Here is a 22,401-nt window from a genome sequence, read left to right as displayed (position 1 = left end):
CCTTGAAAAGGAGCCCTCGGTGCGAGCGGGGTTGGGTGTCATGTGCCCCGTGAAATCCACCCTTCACACCTTCTACCGACACCAAATACCTTTTCTGGGTGACACAAGGGAACTTTTTAACACCCCGAAAGTGGCCCCGGGGTGTGGTTGGGGTGTGATAATTAGAGCAGTTGAGGCATTCCATGAGTTGGCTCTGCCCTGTGCTTCCCTGGGCATCTCCCAGGGTCAACCTCACTCCCGAAGGGAGCTGCTGCTTGAGCGTGGAACCCATGGATGAATTACTGGGAAAGGGTGACTTTTTATTTTCTTTTCAAAGATTGTGTGGAAGGATGAATCAAAGCAGGGAGGTGTTTTATTCTAAACAGGGTGGCGGAAAGGAATCTTTTCATCTCCTGGGTTTTTTTGTTTCTGGAATGTTTGGTAGCGCAGACTTGCTGGTGGAGCAGTGATAGACACATTTGTGCAGATCTCCTTCTGGTGCCCCCTTGAAAAGGGTGATGCTGCCAAATACAAATATTTAGCTGTAGACTTTTGTGGGGTTTTTTTTTCTCCCAAGGATGCCTTCTTTTGACTGTATTTCTTGGAGTTTTATGGTATTTCTTAGAAGAGCTTTTGCAGTGCTGATTATCAAGGCCAGGTTGGACAGGGCTTGGAGCAGCCTGGGCTAGTGGAAGGTGTCCCTGCCCATGGCAGGGAGTGGAGAACAAGCTGAGCTTTAAGGTCCCTTCCAACTCAAACCATTCTGGGATTCTGTGATTCCCTTTGTTTTCCCCCTTTTCCCAGTTAACCTCATTTCAGACTGTTCACATCCACAGTGGCTTTTATTCTTTACTGCTCTACAGGTTTTCTATTCCTACCTGCCTCACTATAACCATGTTCTCACCATCAGTCATTAATAAAACCAGAGCAGAGGCCAGCGTGATCTGCTGCTGCCTCTGTGTCTGCTGGAGGGAAACTCTTCCCAACAGAGGGAAAATTACAGCTGGTTATGGAAATTATGGGGAAGGGAAAAAAATAGGATTCACACCTGGTTTAATTTGTGGGTTTATGTCTTGGATATAAGTTATACCAATGCATAGCACAGGTTATTTTAATGTGAATTATGGGCTTGCCCTTCTCTGAGTGTGATGCCGCCTCGTGATGTGGGAGCAGATATTATAACCTTGAAGAATCTTGTAGGACATAAAAGTTTTAATTAAAAATCTGGCTTGGTCGAGGGTATTTTGGTTTAGTATGAATGTCTTCATTTCTTTTGGAAAAAAAGAATTAAATGAAACCCTCAGTATTCCTCCTTTTTTTTTTTTTTTTTTTTTTGATTTCCGCATATTTATTCTTGAAGTCGGAGCATTAGAAAATAATTGAGTAAAACAAAATCCACAAGGCTTCAAATTACCTCTAGCTTAATGTTTTATTTAAGAGGTTTGCTAACTGACATCCTTTATAATGAATTAGGTCACGCGGCTCTAAAGAGTGTTGTCGGAGGGGTTTTTTTTTTTTCTTTTTTACATTTAAATTTGAGGCTGCTTCCCTTGAAACTTGGGCTCTGCTGCCGGAGCCGGGCGCGGCTGCGACTCCCCGGCTCGGGGAATCTCGCTCTAATTATTCTCAATCACACTTGTGCAAATGAATATATCCATGTTTGGAGGATCGAAGTGGTGTTGTCATGGCAATCTCCGTTAAGGTCATGAGAAACTCATGGATATTGTTCACCGCCTCTCCCGGGAGGCTTCTTTCCCTACCTTTGTGGAACTGTGGGGTTTGCAGGGGTTGGGGAATAAGTTTAAAGCGCGGTTTTGGAGTGATACGGTTGAAAGGGTTCGCTGTCTCCTGCTGGGGTTCGGAGGAAGGGGGTGGTGGGCTCGTGGCTCACTGGTCACCCTTCTCTGGGCACCAGATCCCAACCAGATCCCATGGACCAGGCTTGCTCTGGAAGGTGAAATCCTTATAAATCTCCGGGGCAGCAGAAGGGACCCGTTTGGTCGGTGCTGGTTGATGGGGCTCAGTGTTCTGGGATGGGATTTGACTTGGGTTAGTTTTGCTTACATCTACTTAAAAAAACAAACAAAAACCCCTAAAAACAACTACAAAAACCTCAAAACAACAACAACAAAATGAGAACAACAACAAAAAAAACCCCAAACAAACAAAACCAACTCTGTTTTCTTTCAGGCCAGGTCGGGTGGAGTGACCTGGTCTAGGGGAAGGTGTCCCTGCCCACGGCAGGAGGTTGGGATTAGATGAGCTTTAAGATCCCTTCCAACCCAAACCATTCCATGATTCTGTGATTCTTAACTGCAGGGGTGGTGGTAGCTGGAGCTGTAGCAATAGGAAGATGGCCCTGTCCCCCAGCATGGCTGGGACTGTCACCCTGAGCCCATCCCTTCCCTCGGTGTCCGTAGGAGAGCTGGGAGCGCTGGTGCTGCTGGAGGCACTGAGGGTGCTGAGTGCTGCAGTCACTGCAGAGGAATGTGGGCAGGGACACGCATGCCCTGCTGGGCCAGAGCTCTCCTCTCCTAAAAGAGATGGTGGCAGAGCCACAGCTGGTTTTATTTGGGATCTGGAAGGTAAGGAAGTGATAACAAAGTGCAGCGAGGGGTTTGCAGCTGCAAATGGGAGTCTTTGCGAACGTGGAGTTGTGAAATCTTAAATTAGCTTTGATTCTAATTTAAAGGGGAAAAAAAGTGTAACAGCAATCCAAACAGTTAGTTCATTTTGTTTAATAACTTGTATGGAGACATTTTGCACGTTTGGATGCAGCAGCAACACCGATGACTTTACAGATGTCTGGTGTGGTAGGACAAAGGAATTCACTGAAATTGGAGTTCACTAAAATTGGAATTCGCTAATATTGGCATTTAGCAAGTCTCAGTTGAGGTGATCCATGTAGTCGTGGTTTATGTTTCTATATTTCTGAGTTATTTTTTGTTTTTAAAAAAGACCCAGATGCCACAAAGAAAACATAACCAAAAACAAATGGTTTTGATAGAGAACCATCAAAGCATTTTGATTTGCAACTGAATTCATGTTAAATCAGCCTAATCCCAAATATACATACATATGTGTATATTTGTACATACCCAAAGATACACAGATATACACACACACACCCATCTTCCTGTGAGCCTTTAGACAGCTCTGGCACCTCCCTGGGCAATTTTTTTATGTGCTGGTTGCTTGGTTTGAAAGACCTGACATTATTTAATGATTGATATCAATACTCTACGGAAAGGTATGAAATTAAAGGTTGAAAATTAAAAGAAAATCTTAAACTTTATTGGCTGTGGAAGAGAGGTGACTGTGCCTGCAGGGTGCTGGCTGAGCCTGTTATGTTATGTGTGTTATCAGCACTTAATTGCTTCTGGTTGCTGTGCCTTTCAAGGTGTTGAGCCTCAGTGATCTCGTCCTCTCACACCCAACATGTCCTCACCCATCAGGGGAAGAAAACAGGTTTTCACGAGTTTTTACACCTGGCAGGTTTTCAAACAGGTTCTCCCGTCCCTGCAAGGCCCAGCTCAGAGCTCCTGCCCTGTCTGGCTTTGCCCCTGCCCATGGAGTGTCCTGGCATGGGGAGGGTCCTGGCATGGGGAGGGTCCTGCACATGGCAGGGGACACCCCAGGCCATCACCGCTGCCCTGACACTTGTCTGGGTCCATTTTGACCTGACTTTCTTTAGAACTTGACAAACATGTTGGATTAAAGGGTTTTAAACTGGAATTTTAGGTAGTCAGAGAAGGGTTTCCATGTTTCCAGTGTAGCGATCAGTTGGGTTTAAAAACCCGACAGAACACGAAGCAAGTGGGAAATTATGATTAAAGGGCTATTTACATTTAAAGAATTATCTTAAGTAATTCTTTCTCTGCTTTCTGCAGAGGAGATGGAGCAGAGTTTGGGCTGGTTTTCTCAGTTGACCTTCTGGCACATGGGATTTCTCAATGACTCTGTACTTCCAGGTCTCCAGGACTTGCCAAAATAACCTCTAAATAGAGGTATTCTGACCTATTTGGGCTTGTCCACCCAACACCTGGAGAAGTGGCCAGTGAGCTGCTGCCCTGTGTGAGGGGCTCTGTGTCTGATGAGGTTAAAAAAGGCACGGGGGAGCCTTTAATGCTGGGAAAGCCATCAACTGCAGCTTCTGCAGTATTTAACGGGGCTCCAAAACCCCCTAATTATCCCTCCCGTTGGCTTTTGTCGATCCTTCACTCATCTAACATGTTCCTTTCAGCTTTGGTGACAATAAAATGTGAGTAAGCAGAAAACTCAAATTTCTGAACGATGGCTCGTGGCGATTTCCTAATTTCCTGAGTGAGCAGAGGCTTCTTGGCGCTTCGTTCCTGTGCCAGAAAGACTATTTGCTCATACAAAGTTCTTCATTGTAATAGGAAAAAATCAATTTGATTACTTTCATGTCAGCATGCATGTCTAATGGCTTAGAAGTTATTGCAGCCATAAAATATACAGTATCATTTCTCTCTCACTCTGAAATTTGACAGGATTAATATAGTCAGCATGAAATCTTAGTCATAAAGTCGACCATAAGTGATGGTAAAATTAGCTGCTGAAATCGTCTGCTTATGGAAAGCATCTTCTGTTTTTCCTTCTGGGAAAAAATATCAAGGGGCTGCTGTGTGGATGAGAACAGAGCGTTTGCTCTGATGCAGAGATGGCCATTTCATCTCCTGCTGTTCTCATGAGGGACATCTGTGGTGTCCCCAACAGCCTGGGCTGTGGTTTGACGGCCTCTTCATCGCTGGTGGGGTGGTGGAGGTGTTGGTGGGGCTGAGCTTTGTGTCCAGCACAGCAGTGATGGGGGATTGGAGCTTTCCTGGAAGTCATTCCCAGCATGAGCCAAAGTGAAGTTCACGGCAGGGCTTGAAAATATTCCCCACCAGAGGCTGGACTTTGAGTTAGAACCTGGGGTTTGTGGTGTCCCCATTGCCGGTGTGTGTTCTCCAGCAGTGGGTGATGTTTGATTCATCTCGTGATGCCCTGATTTATCTCAAGCAGAGCAGGCCTTGGCATGGTTGAAAAGCTGTTTCTTTCCATGGTGCAGTGCTCCAGTGAGTTTGGAGGGAGGTGAGGCCCAGGTGAGGTGGTCTTCACCCATGGGTTTTAGTGGATGCTCTTCCTGCTGGTGGAACCCACCACCTTCTTGGTCACCTGCTGTCCTCCTTGCACAGTCCCCTTGGGAAATGGGCTGGTCACCTTCACTAAGGGCAGAAACACCCTGTAGGAGCCACCTTGCTCTGAGCTGAGATTGAGAAACCTCTGCTTGAAAGCTGAGTCTCCTCCTGCTGAGTGACTGCGCTGGGAGCCAGCGGGGCTGGAAGAGCAGATGGCCAGAACAGCCGCTCCTTCCTGCTCACCCACCTCCAAACCTGCCCTTGGAAGTGCAGATGAAGGGCTGGGGTTAGGCAGGCGAGTGATCCTTCACCAGCCCAGCCTTTGAACTCCTTGTTAATGGTTTTGTTTCATGACATCTTGTTTCGGCTGTGTTGGGTAAGGTGCCCATAGCAGCTTTTTCTGCTTATGAAGCTCATTCCAGAAAGAATTAGGGAGCTTGGTGCTGCTATCTTTAACATCTACTGTAAAATTAGACCAAGGGAAGACACCATCTTGCATCTGGGCATTAACTGCTAACCCGTTCCATAGGTCCCACAGCAGGGTTCTGTTGCCAGTCCTTGACCCGCTTGGCTTTGCGAGGGGAAATTTCTCCTTCCCCTTGAGCAAAGACACGCAGGGTTTTGCTTCTCCAGGGGATCTCGGGGGTCCCTCACGTTGTATCTGGATGCTCCCACCTCTGCTGGAAGCTGTCCTGCTGGTTTCACTCGTTCTGCCTGCCTTGGCAGCCCAGTGTGAAAAGTTAATATCTGGTCATTGGTTTTGGCTGCATCTCCAAGGCAACTTCATTCATAGGCAGCTCCCGGTTCATACCGATCCGGACATGCCTAGATGACTAACTCCCTTCTACTGTTACATCTCAGAAGAGCTGTTAACTCCTTCAGCCCAGGTAGGTGTGATACTGCAGGGAATGGGCAGCCAGGGAGGGTGGATGCCATAAACAACCAGCAAATCCGACCTGCTCCATCCTTTCTGCTTTGGTTTCTTTCCCAACGCTTTGTTCGGCCCGGAGAGCAAAGAGCTTGTCGCTGTTTAGGATCCTTCTCAGTGCTGAAAAGTCTCAGACTAAGTTTGTTTCTCCTGGAATTATTATGCTTCATTATCCTTTGGTTTGGGCAGAATGTTGCCTTCGGGATCTACACTTACTGCAAAATTTTGTTTGAAAAAAAAAAAGGAACTTGGCTGCACGCTGGCAGCGAGCCCTGAGATGCAGCAAAAGTTTAATTCTGCATTTCATGCAAACCAAGGGAGGATTTTCCTCCAAGGGGCAGGTGATGAGGTGAGACCACCACATTCCCAGGTGTGTTCAGGGTCCATGAGCCCTGAGGTGGAGCTGTAGCAGGTTAAATGTGGGGACACCCCAGTCCCTCGGGGATGCACCTATTCCTGTATGAGTTTGTCAGATACAGATTTCCAACCCTCAGGGACTCCTTTGATTCTCACCAAAAGATGTAGGAAGGAGGAAAATGAGCCAAACTCTGGGGTTTTTGCTGTTTTTTCTCTCACAGCAGTGCTGAGAGGGGATGTTGCAGTAGATGAGGATTTGTCCTTAAAATCCACAGCGCTCGCTGGGATGGATCCTGGAGCTCCAGTCCCCAGGAAAGCGTCTGACTCCAGGAAGGAGTGGGACTGGGAGAGGGCCAGAACAGGTCTGCTTCACACCAGCATCAAGCAAAGTTTGGCTTGAACTTGCTGAGCATCATAGAATCATGGAGTGATTTGGGCTGGAAGGGACCTTAAAGCTCATCTCATTCCAACACCTCTGTCGTGGGCAGGGAACCTTCCGCTTGACCAGGTTACTGGGATGTGATGCTGCCCTCTCCCTTCATGTGTTTGAATAGACATGGTCCATGTCATGGTGCTGCTTTGGAGGTCCTGGAGGTGATCTGGCAGGAGCATAGGCACAGGGAGGAGAAGCACACTGGGTTTTAGTGGTCACATCCATGCCCTCTGTGCAGCCTAAGTGGGGCATCTCAGCAGGAATCAAGGGTCAAGATCCCCCTGGGGATCACTGAGATGTACAAACCTGAAACCCTGTTAATTTTTTAATGCATTTTGGGAGATCTGTTACGCTGAAACATCAGGCAGAGGATTAAACATGCCGGGAATATGAACCTGCCGTGAGCTGGGATCGTACCTGTGCTGTGGGATGAGGCTGTGGCTGTGGTGGTACCTGTGGAAGAGTTAATTAGACATGGGAGAGATTATCCCAAGGACCAAGGGGTGCAGCTTGGTTGGAGAGCATCTCCCAAAAACCCACTGCCTGACCAACCTTCCTCCTCCAGGTGCTGCTTTCCCTTCCTGGAGAGGAAAACCTTCTGTCGGACTCTGTAGCTGCTCTAACTCTTAAATTTTAATAATAGATTACCATTAGTATCAGCCTTATATAATGCACAGCTCATTATTGCTTACTCAGAATAATTTCACAGCCTCCTTATAGAACCTTGGAACTTTATTTGCTGAGTATAAAATATGCAGAAATGCATGAATAGCTTTAAGACTTGGTACCCTAAACTAATACAGTGTGCTGCCTTTTTTTTTTCCCTGCACCATGATTGAAGTCAAATTAACATATTTACCTTCAGTGCTCCCAGGAGTAGCGTTAAAAAATTCAAGAGGTGATTCAGAATAGTCTCCGATTTACTGTGTTTAAAGCTGGATTTCATTTCTCAGTAAAACCAAGCAAACACTTGACTCCCCTTCAGCTTTCCAGCCTCTTCCCCCCCCCACCCCGTGCAGGTCCTTGGACTCAGCAACAGATGGGAGCAGTGTTATTACCGCTGCATTCCCAAAAGGAAGCTTTTTATTTTATTTTATTGGTTTTTCAGGATGGGGGAGAAAGCAGGGGCAGAGAAAAAGGGAGGAAATGAGTTATAACTAATGGCCCAGAAGTGTAGCTGCTGTTTTAATATGGGATAAGGAAAAGCATGGAGGGTGGTTTCTGTCTTTGTGCCTGCAGGCTCTGGCTCACTGTGTTGGGTATTATGTTATCCTGCTCTGCCTCAGTTTATCTCTCTGTCATAAGTGTTTCCTTGGACAAGTGATGGAGCTTAATTTTTGCTCTATGTTGAGTTCTTCCCAGGAAGAAATGCCATGTAAATGTGAGGTAGGAAATGGAAATGTTTTGCTTTATTGCCCAGTGGTTTATTCTTACCAGTGATACCCAGGCACTGTCCTGCCTGTGCCGTGATTTATCCCTGCAGCTGCAGGGCAGTTCCTTTAGCTCCAGGGATTTCAGACCCCACAGCAGCTGTGTTCAGGGATGTAAATCCTGCACCACACCCCCCAGGATGAACTTGGGCCCTGTCACTTTTCCTGATCCAGTAATGAATGTTCCAGGGAGAGGGTCTGTGTGAGGACCTTTTGCTCAGCTGGGGCCACTCGGTACCCTCTGAGTGGGACAAATTCTCTTCACCGCGGATCAGAGATACTGCAGTGGGGGGTTTTCCATGCCTGCTGCTAGATTAGGAAGTTATTTCAGCAGATGTTGTTTCCTAAGAAAATGGGTTAATGCTTGGTGGTTAGAACGGTGTGGCAAAAAAGCCTATTTGTGTGAGGTTTTGGCTAATTGCCTTGCAAGAGTTACGGAGCGTTGCAGCAAATTTCCTGGATTTCGCAATCGCGCTGTTTCTGGTTTAACTGGCCAGAAGGATTTGCAAAAATGCACAAAGAAATGGAAAAATAGAGGCAAAGCACTTGCTGTCTTGCTGCAAAAAAACTGAAGGACCTTGTGGCTGGGGCGAAAAGTCTCCAGGTTTAAGCGAGTGAGTGAGACTCGGGGTTGAATAGTTATCAGGGGTTTGCAGAGTTCCAGAACAGTTTGGGTTGGAAGGGACCTTAAAGGTCATGCAGTTCCACCCCCTGCCATGGGCAGGGACATATTCCACTAGACTAGGTTACTCCAAGTCCCATCCAACCTGGCCTTGAACACTTCTAGGGATGGGGCAGAACTGCTCCCCACCACTGCCTTGGCTCGTGGGACCAGTCCCACTGGCACTGATGGAGCTGGGAGCTGCTCCGAGCTGGGAGGGCAGGGAGGAGTTTCCATCTGCACTCAGGGAAGGCAGCAGTTCAGTAAAATGGGCCAGTGCACAGGAAAATGCAAATCAAGTGTTGTTATTTCCAAGAGAATCACTGTGAAAAGACTTTTTGCTGTGTCGATGAACCAGTGGGGCTGGAAAGGAACCTGGGGCTCTCTCCTTTGCTGTCCAGCTTCGTGATGCTGCAGGGAAAGGTGACCATCCTTCAGCCACTCCTGCCATTCCTGTGCCACGGAGAAAACCCATTTTTGGGCGAGAATTCCCAAAGCCACGTGTGGGCACAGCCCCGGGTCGGGGGCCAGCACTGCTTCCCCCGCTGCTGCTTAAATCACTAATTAGATTCCATCTGAGCAGCAGCATAAACCAGGAATAAATGGACTTGGCTTCCTAAACTTAGCACTTAAATATTTTCCCAGGCTGGAAAAAAAAAACCCACAACATTTGCTTTCCATGCAAAACATAGAAATCTTGGAAAAGTTCCCGAAGTTGCGTGTTTAACTTTTCGGATCCGTGCGTTTGTGGGATAGGAGTGGTTATTCCCCTGCATAATTATTTTTCTTTTTAGGAAACTGAAATGTTTGTGAGGAGGACATTTTAAGTGAGTGGTGGGGATGAAGAAGAGTGAAGGGAGGGTCAGGTTGGATGGTGATGGCTTTGCTGTCGCTGTTGGAAAGGAAGCACCTTCCCCTCATCCCCTCCCCGCCAGGATTAACCACAAATGCTGCTTTTGCCGTTGTGTTTCGGGGCTGTTTCTACTTGTCTGATGAGTTGTAGTGAAACATGTGTCTGGTTGTTGGTTTCTTTTTAATCCTACCACAGTACAAGAGCTGTTACTGGAGTTTATTTAAAGTCTTTGCATAGTTAAGATTGTGACTGCTGTATAAAATGCAGGCTCGCCCCTCCTTCCCAAAGCCCCACTGCAGCTGGATGCTCCTTTATTTTCTGCACTCCCTCTCCCCTGTGCTCACTTCATGAGAGACCCCACTGTAACTTTTTAAATGCAGAGATACAGGGCATAGATTTATTTTGATATAAAATCACTGTTTCTCTTAGAATCCCCTAGGAGATGCTGTGGAGACCCGTCACTGTGGGTGACATGATGCACAACCTGCACTGGCATCATCCTGCCCTGTCCTGGGGGTGCAGGTGGGCAGCACCCTCAACCCCACTGTGGCACTGGGATGCAGTCAGGAATGGGGTTGGAGATGAAGCAGCAGGTCTGTGGTGACTGTCCTGCCTGGAACAGGGCAGGTTTTGGCACGAGGGCAGCTGAGATGAGTTTTGTGGGTCCTCATTTGATGCACTGTCAAAACAAGATTGTCAGGGTTTCTCAGGGCTGGGATATGGTGGGGGTGGAGTGCACCAAGCAGGAATTTCCCCAGGCTGGTGGTGTGCTCAAGGAGGAGGCTTCCCAGCACACTGACCCTTCATGAACGCCGTGAAAACGCACTTTGAAAGAAGCTGGAAAATAAAATCTCCTCTAGGGAGGAAAAAAAACCACCCCCAATACCCATCCTCAGCTTCTGCCCACAGCACTTTGTGCCTTGCTGTCATTGCAGCCCCTATTCCAGAGCTGGAGATGTTGAATTTATTTGTGTTCTCCTAACACCTTTCTGTTTCATAACAGTAATCACTCCTGGGTTTGGCCGGGAGGCAGCGGAGCCGCCGCGCTCCCTGTAATCCAGGAGTGAATCAAAGCAACTTTTTACAAAACAAGATTCTCTTCTCGCTGTTGCAAAAGAGCTTTGGGGAAATCTGGTTTTTGTGGTTAAGGATCTTACTCTGATGCACAAGGAAAATTATGTGTAGCTTTTATTTGGCCCAAAGGATTCTTACAACATTATCCGTATTTCCTTTAATTTGTGGGATTTCTAGTAAATGGGCTTAAAAATAGGTCTGGGCAGGGTGCCAGGGTACATAAGAAGAGCAGAAAAGCTTTGCAGGCTGCGAGCAGCTCGCTTTCACTTCTCCCTCGGCGCGGGCAGGGGGCACGGAGCGGTTGCTCACCTTTTGGGGTTAAAATTTAATGACGTCTCTGGAATTCTTTGGAAGTTGATATTGCAGAAAAGATCTTTTTAACTCTTTCTCAGAGCTGATGCCGTGTCGTTGTTGAGCTGGACACGGGTTCTGGGAAGGGGCAGGACAAGCTGTAGCACCAGGGGAGGACGAGGACAGGGCTGGGAAACCCTCACCCGCTCTCCGATGGAATTTGGGAACCCCGGAATGCCGATGTACATGTAGGAGCAGAACACGATGTTTATAAACATGGTTTTTTTATTTCTTTCCACTTTTCACTTTTCACTCTCAGAAGTCTCTTTAAGCCTTTTGTTAAACGGGAGGAATCTCATAAAGGAGAGGCAATGTCTCGGAGTGGCTGCTGGGCGCCCAGCTCCCTTCCGTGATATTTAACTCCCTTTTCAAAATCAGTCTCGGTTCAAGTGACTCAAAAATGCATTTTTCCCCTGGGGACAGCCACCCATAAAAACCTTTCATTAAGACCTGGTGGGTTTATACAGCTGGAGTCCCAGTGGGAAGGGGAAGGTAAGTGGGAAAGGATCCGACTGTGCCGTATGGGATCCAGCCTGCCTTGCTCCGCCTTCCTCTGCTGGGCCAGGGGGCCTTGTGGCTTCCCAAAAGTTGTGGGGTTTGTCCTACTCCTGTAAAATTCAGTTCATTTGATTTTAATTAAATCTTTGGGCCCAAATCTGTAAAAGTTTGGTTTGAGTCCTGTGGATGCTGTGCCTCTGTTGTGAGCAGCTTCTTGGGAGAGGATGAGGAGGAGCAGGGAGATGGATGTAGAAGAGGAGCAGAGAGAGGGATGAAGACTGGAGAGGTTTTGAGCTTCCTGGGAACAACAGAAAGTGTGTAGGATCAGTGTCTAGGAGTGGGGAGCTCTTGAACTCAAAACATGCATTTTCATGTATTGGTGGTGATGAGAGTCCATAAAATCCAGAGGATTTTGTGGTGCCTGATGCAGAAGCAAGTGGTCCGAGGGAAATTATTTATGCTGTTGGCAGTAATGTACTAATAACTCTTTTTATCCAAGGGTATTGAGTAGCTTTACAGGCATAAAGTCTTCTGATGCCTCTGTGAATTGGGGGAAGTGGGCTCAGCTTGGCTGTACAGGTGAGGGCACCAGGCCTTGTGCCTGTTTCCACCCTGGAAACAACCTGGCTTCTCAGCTGGTGCCACACTTTTCCCTAAAAGTGGGTAAATTGAGAGTTGTTGTGGAAACCAATCCTGCAGGATCGTGGTGGCTGGGGACTGAAGTCCCACGAGCCATTCCCGACACCACGCAGTTCCCCAGGATCCTTTCCGGGGAGACAGGTGAATTTGCTGGAGCTCCTCAATTAAGGGATAACATTTGGGATGTATCTGGAGAGCACATGGCTCCCTGATGCCAAGGCCTTTCCGTGGCAGAGCATCAGCAGAAGTTGAACAGGATCTTGAGCCTTTTCCATGGGACTGATGCCGGGGGATGCCATGGAATCACTGCAGGGCAGCTCCCATCCCCGAGGGCTCTTCCGTGTTTTGGGAGAAAACAGAGCAGAGCAAAGCACCCTGTGCTGCCTCAGAAATCATCTGTTCCCTCTGGACATGCCAGCGCCCCAAAACACCTCTTTTCCCATTAAACCTTGGGACGGAGCAGCTCCCAGCCCTGGAGCTGCTCTCCCTCCCAAAGCCCCGACCTCCAACCAACCCAACGCAGGGGCACAAGTTCACGTTCGAGCTGATTCTTCAAATTTGCCTCCTTAGCTGGGGATCAGCTTTCCCGGCCGCGCCGCAGGGAAAGGCTCCTGTTGTTTCTCCAAAGACCAAGGTTAAATGAGTGGCTGCAGCCCAGTTTGGTGGGAAAGGCAGGTTTTTAGGGGTGGTTTTGGGGAGATGAGCTGCACGGCCAGAGTGCACCAAGGTCCGTCACCAGGGTTGGTGTTGGGATGTGTCATCTCCCCTCTTAAAACAGTGTCATCCTGCTACTCACCACATGAGCCCCTTGGATTTCTCTTTTTAAAAATAATTAGGTTTGTGTGTGCGGTTCGGGGTTGGGTTTGTTTTGGTTTTTTTGTGTTTTTTTTTCCTTTTAAAAAGATTTTTTTAACGGCGAGCCAGCAAATTTAATATTTTTTCAGTGTCTTGGCTGTGTTGTGATTTACATTTGATTTTTAGGCATAATTAGAAATGCAAGTGGAGCGCTTTGTGTTTTACCTCTGCTTCAACTATTTATGGCATGGTATGCAAATGAGGCGAGCTATGAATATTAAAGATTAGAGTGTGTTACAAAGTATCACTGTCTTTAATGAGTTCGGTAATGGGCACAGGCTCTGCGTAGACTTTAATATGGAGGTATTTTATGTTGTGTGCCGGCTCGGCGCTCCGCGGCTCTCCGTGCAGGCTTTGGTTACATCCCAGGAGAGCAGGGCTGGGATTTAAACCCTCTCCAGCCCCGGCTGCAATAGGTAGGTGAGAATTCCGAGCGTTCCCATGACAAAGGCGGCTGCGGCTGGCGAAGGGTGGTGCTGATGGATTGTTTCACAGGGACTCTCCCCCGGTTTCCCGGCGAGGTCAATCCCTTTTCGTCTGCTGCAGCCTCCGAGATGGATCCGAGAATATGAAAGCGCTCGTCGACCTTTCAAGGTGCTTTTGCAGCACTGGGAGGGAATCTTAAACACGCTCCTGCCAAAATGGAGCTGCTGCTCCCGACGGCACAGGCACCCCAAGAATCCTGTTCAGACACCGCTGGCCAGTTAGGATTGGTGACAGAGAGTTATCTGGGGGGTTATTGGCGTGGCTGAAGGAACATCTTACCCACTGGATAGAGGGGTGGGAATGGATTAACCCCTTCTTGATGCAGAAGTCTGGGCAGCCCGGTTTTAGCTTTAAACCAGTGACTGGTTTTAGCGTTTTATCTCTAAACCAGTGACCGGTTTTAGCTCATAAATCTGTGTTTTCTCTCTAAACCGGCCGCTGGTTTTATCACAGACCAGCATCAGAGTTCTAAAAAAGATGAAGGTGATGGTGCTTTGGGGGTGCAGCAGTGCACACCAGAGGTTTAATCCACGAAGCAGCAGCTCTGCTGAGCACCGGGGTCCCCGCGGGAGGCTGGGGGGGCTGCGGGAGGTGGGGGGAAAAAAACCAGCCAGATATGGAAAGCCAACGGATTTTATTCCAAATGGGGCTTGGGGAGGGTGGGCGGTGGGGAGGGAGAATGAAGCATGCCCCAGGGAGCGTGCTTTTCAGATTTGAGGTATTTAAATTACAAATTTTGATGAGGGAGATTGTCAGCAGTATTCAAAACAGTGCTTAAATTCTTTTGAAACACTGTCGAGCTGTGCTGTGGCAGTTGAAAAGTTTGGCACACAGGAACTTGGCCCAGAAGTTGCTGCTTGGGTTTTTTCCTTTAAAACTCAATTCATCTGTATTCAAGTGTCCCACATGCTTAAGGAAAAAAAAAAAAACCAGCAGGCTCACAGTGGTTTGAGACAGACCCTTGCCTGCAAGAGAAGCTGCAGAAGTGATTGATCTCTGATATCAGGGGGGGTTCTGTGTTGGTTAATCAACATTAATAAGTATTTATACTTTGAAAAAAGAAGTTTTATGGTGTTTGTGCCCTCTGGGATTTAACATGTTTTGTGATCCACTGGATTGTTAATCCATGTGCATTAGTTATCCTTGGGTTTTTTGGATGGTTGATTGGTGTTTGTTGTTGTGGGATCAGCTCAGTGTTTGCAGCACATTGGGAATATTGGGGAGAAACTTTTGCCTTCAACCTCTGACCCTCCTCTGCTGCATAAGGTAAAACCCTCTGTAAACCCCTCAAATTTAAGGAATGTCTGTGCTGGGCTCTCCCAGGGACTGCACAGCAGCACAGAACTTGTCACATGTTGGTGTTGGCTCAGAAGATGTAGTTGACCATATTATATATATATATATATATAAAAAATATATTGATCATATATGATTTGTATTCTAATATTTCATATATATAATCATAGAATTATCCTCATCATCACCTATATAATACAACATTCTGGGCTGCAGTGCTGTCTGGGGGTGTTTTAGGGTGTGCTACAGAAATAGGCACATTCTGAAGCTTTGGGCACAATTTGTTGCCTCGGTGAAGGGTTTTGTTGCAGGAGCGGAGGAGGCAGAAATGAAGTCAGTGTTGAGGCTCCTGTACTGTCCTGCAGTGATCCTGGGAGCAGGGATCAGTCTGGAGAGGTTTTCCAAACCCTGGGAAGGGGGGAGAGATGGAATCGTTTGCCAAAGTACAGGCAGTAAATGCAGTGTACGAAAAATGCAGGTTTTCAGCTTTGCCTTCACCTGCCTGGGGAGAGTGGGCATCAGGCTGAGGGGAGCATCTCATGGCACCAATTTTAGGTTTTTCAGGGTTTTTGCTTAATGACCAAACCCCTTGTTTTTGAAGAACCTCCTGTGCAGTCTCATATTTGCTCCTCTAAGCCCAGAAGCGCAGAGTTAAATGTCTGCAGTCTATAACCTCCCTTGTCTGCAAGCTTATATTTCCATTAAGGATCAAGCTCGGATGCAATTGTAGCTTTGCTTTATAGACTATTAAAAGTTTAATGTATAAATGTCTCCCTCCGCCAGAACTTTTTGGCAGGGTTGTTCTCCAGCCCTGAAATTCCTACAAAACCCACGCAGATCCCGATTGCTGCGCAGGCTCGGCTGCCCTTGAAGGGTTAATTATATTATGCCTTTTTTTTTTTTTTTTTGGAAAAGCAGGGAGAATAAGCTGCAGCCAAAAGTAAAAAGTCATTAATTTTAAGGCAGAGATGTAAGCAAAGTTTCCTTCCCCTCTGCAGGTTGGTCAGGGTAGGCTATGCAGTAATTGAAAAGTAAAGGCAATTGAATTACAGGCTCCTGTCCAAACCGAGTGCGATTTCTTCTTCTTCTTCTTCTTTCTTCTCTTTTTTTTTTTTTTTTTTTTTTTACAACCTCCATTGCATCAGAACTAGGCAGTATTCCTGATGTTCTCATGTGTGTTAATGCTGACTCACAGACTAACTTGCACAAGAAAAAAAAACACACAGGCAGCTCCACCATACTAGGTAATGAGCTCTAGCAAGAAGCAGCGTCTGATGTTTTGTAAGCTTTTCTTAATTGACCTTTTAAGATATTTACTTTTATTTTAAAGCTTTCTGTTCCGTAGTGGCACGGTGGTAGGACTGAGTCATGCATGTTATATATTGCCTGCTCTGCTGTTGTGTACTAGGAGTGAGGAGAATAGGATTCAGCATGGCACTTGTCTTTTTGATGTGTTACGGATGGGAATTAGTGCTTGTGCTGGGATGCTGGAGGCAGGGTGATGGGGTGCTGTTTGCTTTCTGCTGGCTGTAACTTACTCGGGGTCTCGAGTTTTTATTAGGTGGCAAAATATTCCATCCTGCTGGATAATTGTATTTTTTATCCAGGTCTCTCCCTTCTCCTTGCAGCAATCGGGGGGGGGGGGGGAACCCAACATTAAAATGTTGCGTTTTCTATTTTTGCTTCTCCTTGGTTTGAGAGGCTCTTAAAATCAGTGATAGGGAAGGGGAGAAGAAAAAAAAAAACAACTACTAATGAAATAATAATGGCAGTAACACGCTTCACCCGGGCTGAATGACGGCACTTTTTGGAGGCTGCTGGGTGGGTGACCTCGAGGAGCTGAGATGTGCCCGGGCTGCTGGTGACTCACCTTGCAGCAGGACAGAGCCCGGGAATGGGGCTGTGCCAGGGCTGTGCCAGGGGCCTGGAGGAGAGAGCCCATGGGGCTGTGCTGGGGTCCCCACGGAGAGACCCCTCGGGGCTGTGCCAGGGTCTCCAGGGAGATGTTCTGGGGGCTATCCCAGGGTCTCTGGGAAGAGACCCCAGGGTTGTGCTGGGGTTCATGGGGCTGTGATGGGGTCCCCAGGAAGAGGTGCTGGGACTGTGGTGGGTCCTCAAGGAGAGACCCCGCAGGGCTGTGCTGGGGTCCCCAGGGAGAGATGCTTGGGGTTATACTGGGGTGCTCAAGGAGAGACCCCTCAGGGGTTATACCAGGGGTCTCCATGGAGAGACCCCAGGGCTGTGCCAGGGTCTCTGGGAAGAGGTGCCAGGGCTGTGCCAGGGTCCCCATGGAGAAACCCCTTGGGGCTGTGCCAGGGTCCCCAGGGAGAGATGCTGGGGGCTATCCCGGGGTCTCTGGGAAGAGACCCGAGGGCTGGACTGGGGTTCCTGGGGCTGTGCTGGGGTCCCCAGGGGGAGATGCTTGGGACTCTACTAGGGTCCCTGGGGAGAGACCCCAAGGCTGTGTTGAGGTCTGCAAGGAGAGACCCCAGGGCTGTGCTGGGGTCCCTGGGAAGATCCCCCAGGCTTGTGCTGGGGTCCCCAAGGAGAGACCCCAGGGCTGTGCTGGGGTCCCTGAGCAAAGCCCCGGAGGCTGTGCCGGGGTCCCCAAGCCGAGTACCCATCACCCCACCCCAGGCTGCCCTGGCAGTGGGGCCACACGCACCTCCTGAGCTGCATCACCAGGCATTAATTCAGCTCCCTTTTCCATCTTCTCCCCCCCCATTCCCTGCCCGAGCCTGCAGGTCTGTACTTTCCGTGCGAACTTCCAGGATTCTGAAGCCCCGTGCTGCATGTCTGCTGCGTGTGGGCTGCTGGTGTGCTACTGAGGAATATTAAGAGCCCAATTCACTTTGGGCTCTTAATAAGGCAGAAATAATCTTCTTTCACCCATTGCCACTGGCTGCTACACTAAAAATAGGGGCCGTCCGCGCCGCTTGCCACTTGCAGCATTTCAAAAATAAATACTTTGGAGCTGCAGCTCCTGGTGCTGCAGGAGAGGAACCTCGCTAGGACTGGCATTTGATTACTGAACTTAACCTTGTTTTCCTCTGCACAGGCATCCACAGCGTTCCATGACCAAGCCCCAGTCCCTCTCCCTTCCCCTCCGGGATTTTCTCCCCCTTTCACGGGGGGATGCTCAGTTTTGGGGTGCAATGACTTTTTGGCTTCTTGTCTCCCTGTGCTGCAGGGGGGGAGGAGGAGGGGGATGCACAGCCTAGACCTGAAGTGCATTTTATTTGACTTAATTTAACTCTTTATTTTATTTAACTCTTTATTTTATTTAACTCTTTATTTTATTTAACTCTTTATTTCATTTGAGGCATTACAGCAGCTCTGGGCTCAGGGGATGGTACTTGGCTGCTGAGTTTGCAAGGAGCTGTTGCGTATTTTCCCTTGGGTTTGTGTAAAAGTGCATTTCCTTTGCATTAAAAGGAGGGGAGAAACAACCCCAAAACCGTGTCCTGAGGGCAGGGCAGGTGGCACCCTGTGCCTGGGGGTACTGGGTGGCTTTGGTGGATGACAACCCCTACCAGCCTCAAATCCAAGGGTGGGATTTTTTTCCCCCCCTCTCTCCTCATTTACAGAAGAAAGAGAAGTTTCCTTTGACCCTTTGGGGCCTTCAAGGGCAGGACTTTTCAGCTCTTTTCTTTCGAGGGGCTTGGGCTGGGGGGGTGAAAGCCTTTGGCTGCTTTGTCTCCCACCCCCAGAGGGTCCCTGTCCCTTTGTCCTTGTCCCAGCTGCTGCCCAGAGCACCTTCCTGCGGGAACTGCAGGACTTTGGGGATATTTGGGGGGTTTTTTGGGGGGTGATTCACCACTGAGGCTCTTTGCATGTTGTTTGGCTAAGAAAAAAAGACAATTTAAATACATTATCTAATTATTTCTGATTACTCCTGGGGGAACTCTGATGGCAGCATCTTATTCCGGGTTGATGCTTTTTTCCTTTGTTGCTGTCGCCTCTTCCCAACCTTTCAGGCCTTGGAGCAGGGAATTAGTTTGGAAAAGAGCAAACCTGATTTTTTTTTCCCCAAAGCAGATGAGGGCAGAGGCTGAGAATTCCCAAACTCTCCTGGAAGTTGTCTCAAATAACGACTGCATTTTTTATGAACATCTTGTGACAAAAGCTATGACTTTACAAAAATCAGGCAGAGATGTACAAATTGTCCTGCTGTATCCAAGTGCTGGAAAAAGAGGCTGCCATCAGAAAGCAAAATGATGTTTTGCCTGAGTGGTCACATATGTCAGATAATCAAAGTAGGAGGTGCTTGGCTGGTTTTAATCCACTTTGGTCCAAGTTTTCCCATTTGGAGGTGTCCAGTTGATGGTCTGTCACCTGTAGGACATGGCAGCCCAAAGGGGACTACATTTTTTTGGGTGGGGAGGATGCTGGGGGCTCCTCCTGCACCGTGGGGCGCAGCTCAGCTTGGGAGATGAGGTTGGACAAATACAGTTTACATCTGGAATTGCAAAGGTCATTTTTCCTGCAGCGCAGCTCTTCCAATGTCAGATGGGCTGAACCCATTTCAAACCCTTCAAAAGTCACTTGCTGCTCTATTTAAAAGAAAAATAATTGTATTTAGTAGAGGATCTTTTTAAGATAGACATTATCAAGTGTTGCTGCATTTGCCATCTAGTCACAGTAACATTTTGTTGCTGTTGTTTTTAGGGAATGTGAGCTTTGGTCGTGAGCAGGCTCTCCTTGGCTTTCAAGGCTTCTTTTATTTCTTGGATTCTTGGGGGATTTGGGGTTGTTGGTGTTTTTGAGTTGGGGTTATTTTGGATTTTTTTTTTTATACAGTCTGGTCATAAAAAGACAGGGGAGGCAGAGGGAGGAGGAAGAAAAAAATTCCAGCAGTCCTGGCTGACATTTATTGGAGTGGTTTGGGCTTTTGCAGCTTGCTGGTACAGCTTGGCTTGTGTTCTTCAATGCTCTTTCTAGACCAAAGATGGTTACTTTTCTCACCATTTCCCTGAGAGCCATATTTTGGGAGGGACCAGTTGTGTGGAGCATCTTGGTTCAAACTCTGATCTCTGCTGGGAGGTTGTAGATGAGATCTGCCAAGGATTTGGGAGGCTGGGGCACTCTGGTGCTTCTCTTTGACCTAAACATACCCTAAACCAGCTCATTTTTGGTGTTTTTGGGGAGACATGGGTTGCTCCTGGCATGCCTGGCTTGTTTATAGAGCAAATTCAAAGCAATATTAATAATTAATATCTATTTTAAGTTGGCTTGTTCTGTGCTACTGAGCTGTCCTTGGCTGGTCCCTCACATCCTGCCCTGCTGGGTCCAAGGAGGTCCCATCCAGAGCCTTCCTGGTCTCTCCTCCAGCTCTTAGGGGGCCCTTCCTGGGAGAAAAAGAGGAGGAGATCCTTCTCTGTCCATGGTCTGCCATCACCATGGGTGAGGCTTCCTTCAGGTGCCTGAGCAATGAAATTTATTCTGTGAAGCGCATTTTTCTCAGTAATTCTCCCAGATCCAGAGTGGATCTGCGTTTGCCAGGGCAGACTCCATCCCTTCTCCAGCAGAGATGGGAGATGGGATGGTTGGAAGAGGTTTTGGGGGCTCTCAGGCTTGGCTGTCGAGGGGTCATCCCTGACCTCCTCACGGGGTGTCACCTTGGGCCGCTCTCTGTGCCTTTGCCTCCTCATCAACACCAGGCAGAGATCCCAGTCACCTGCCCTGGGGTCCCTGAGCATTCCCAGTGCCCAGAGATCCTGCTCTGGGAGCGGGATGGCTCTACCAGGTGCCAGGAGGCTGCAGGTCCCGTGGGATGCAGAGCAGCTGTGCTGCTGGTGTCACTGGAAGTGCAGGGGAAGGCAGCCCAGCCCCGGGTTTGCTGCTCTGGAGTTGAACTTCGTGCACCAAACATCTCTTTGGATGTGGGAGTGGAGATCTGAGCAGCATCAGGAGGGAAAGGGTCACACCAGAGCATCCCCAGCCCTGTGCTCCCTGAAGTTGCCCTCCACTAAGGATGGGTTCACCTCCCAGCTCTGAAATTTTACGTGTGTGTGACCAACCGAGCAGAGCAGTTGAACCACACTGGAGAGCAGGGGTAGAACTAAAAACACCCTGGGCAAGGCAGAAGTGAGCAAAGGGAGGCCCCACCCTCTTTCCCAGAAAAAAGCACCAAACATGCTCAATAAATGCGAAGGTAATTTAAAATCTGAATCCAGGAGACAATGTGACTGGGATTTCATTACTTAAGCAAATGGATTTGCTTTTAGTGGATTCAGCCACAGACTGAAAGAAGCTTTCCCCAAGGGGTAAACATTTTTCCTGCATTTGAAAGGCTTTCTTGTATTGGGGAGGGGCGGGGGGGGGGGGGCAGGAGGCAGGACTGTGGCTGCCCAAGGAGCACCTTTATTTTGGGCAGATTTGGGCATTCCCAAAGCTCTGCTTTTGGGTGGGTGGTTTTGGGGAGCTCTTGGGGTGGGATGCTGGGGCAGGTGGGAGGATGTTGGGGAAGATGCAGGGGTTGCTGGGGGGGACTCAGGGGATGCTGGGTGGGATGCAGGGGGTGTTGGGGGATGCAGGAGAATGCAGGGGACATGCTAAGGATGCTGAGGGGATGCAGGGGTGATGCAGGAGGATGCTGGGGGGGTGCAGGATGATACTGGGGAGATGCTGAGGGCATGCAGGAGGATGCTGGGGAGATGCAGGAGGATGCTGGGGAGATGCAGGAGGATGCTGGGGAGATGCAGGACGATACTGGGGAGATACAGGGGTGATGCAGGAGGATGCTGAGGATACAGGAGATGCAGGAGGATGCTGAAGGGTACAAGAGATGATGGGGAGATGCTGGGGATACAGGAGAAAGCTGGGGGGATGCAGGGGATGCTCCCCACCCCTGCTCAGTGCCTTCCTCCGGCCGCAGGAGTTAACCAGCAGCAGTGCCAGCTCTGCAGACTGTTTGGAATAGTTTAAATGCTTTGACACTCTGGATGTACTAGATGGCAGGGGAGGCAGTTTACAGCGTAATTCATATGCAAAACTGCACTATAAATTTAAAACCTGTCTCAGTTGCCGTGGCACCACTAAGCATTTCATCAGCATACAGTACAGTATTTCTGCCATCTTTGTTTGCATTGCAGTGACTCATCAAAAGTCTGTCTTGTACCAACACTGAGAGCATTCCTCTGGCACTGATATTTCTCTGTTTTTAAAGCTTCGGTTTGAAACTGGCATTTACTTCAGGTCCCTAATCAAAGGGCTCTATTCATTGCAGAGAGCAGCCTGAATGTTAATCTGCATCCGGCCTATTCATTTAGATGCTGTGCGCTGCCGGGGAGATTTGACTTGGTAAAAGCTTCAGCTCCAGCAGATACAAACCCAGGGCTTGATACTCTGTTTTATTTCCCCCCCTCCCCTGAGCCCTCGGCGGCAGCGATCGGGGGACCCGGAGCCCCTCGGCGAGCGG

The 22,401-nt window shown here is 48.5% G+C and overlaps 1 protein-coding gene across 5 annotated transcripts in view; it reads left to right on the top strand.

The window, feature by feature from the left end:
• NACC2 (NACC family member 2) overlaps window positions 1-22,401 on the top strand; it is a 52,604-nt gene that overhangs the window by 13,768 nt on the left and 16,435 nt on the right. Inside the window, exon 1 of one of the 5 annotated variants that reach the window (XM_027650260.1) lies at window positions 13,530-13,615. The exons of 1 other annotated variant lie outside the window; for it this stretch is intronic. The gene's annotated coding sequence lies outside the window, so the exon portion shown is untranslated. Of the gene's footprint in view, window positions 1-13,529; window positions 13,616-16,150; window positions 16,263-21,226; window positions 21,248-22,401 lie in introns of those variants that run through there. 3 more of the 5 variants (XM_027650259.1, XM_027650257.1, XM_027650261.1) reach the window with 3 other exon arrangements.

Source organism: Corapipo altera, unplaced genomic scaffold (assembly GCF_003945725.1).
Source record: "Corapipo altera isolate COAL_440 unplaced genomic scaffold, ASM394572v1 268, whole genome shotgun sequence".
Lineage (NCBI taxonomy): Eukaryota > Metazoa > Chordata > Aves > Passeriformes > Pipridae > Corapipo > Corapipo altera.
Note: the sequence above shows the minus strand (reverse complement) of the source record. Positions and strands in the feature narration are given on the sequence as shown.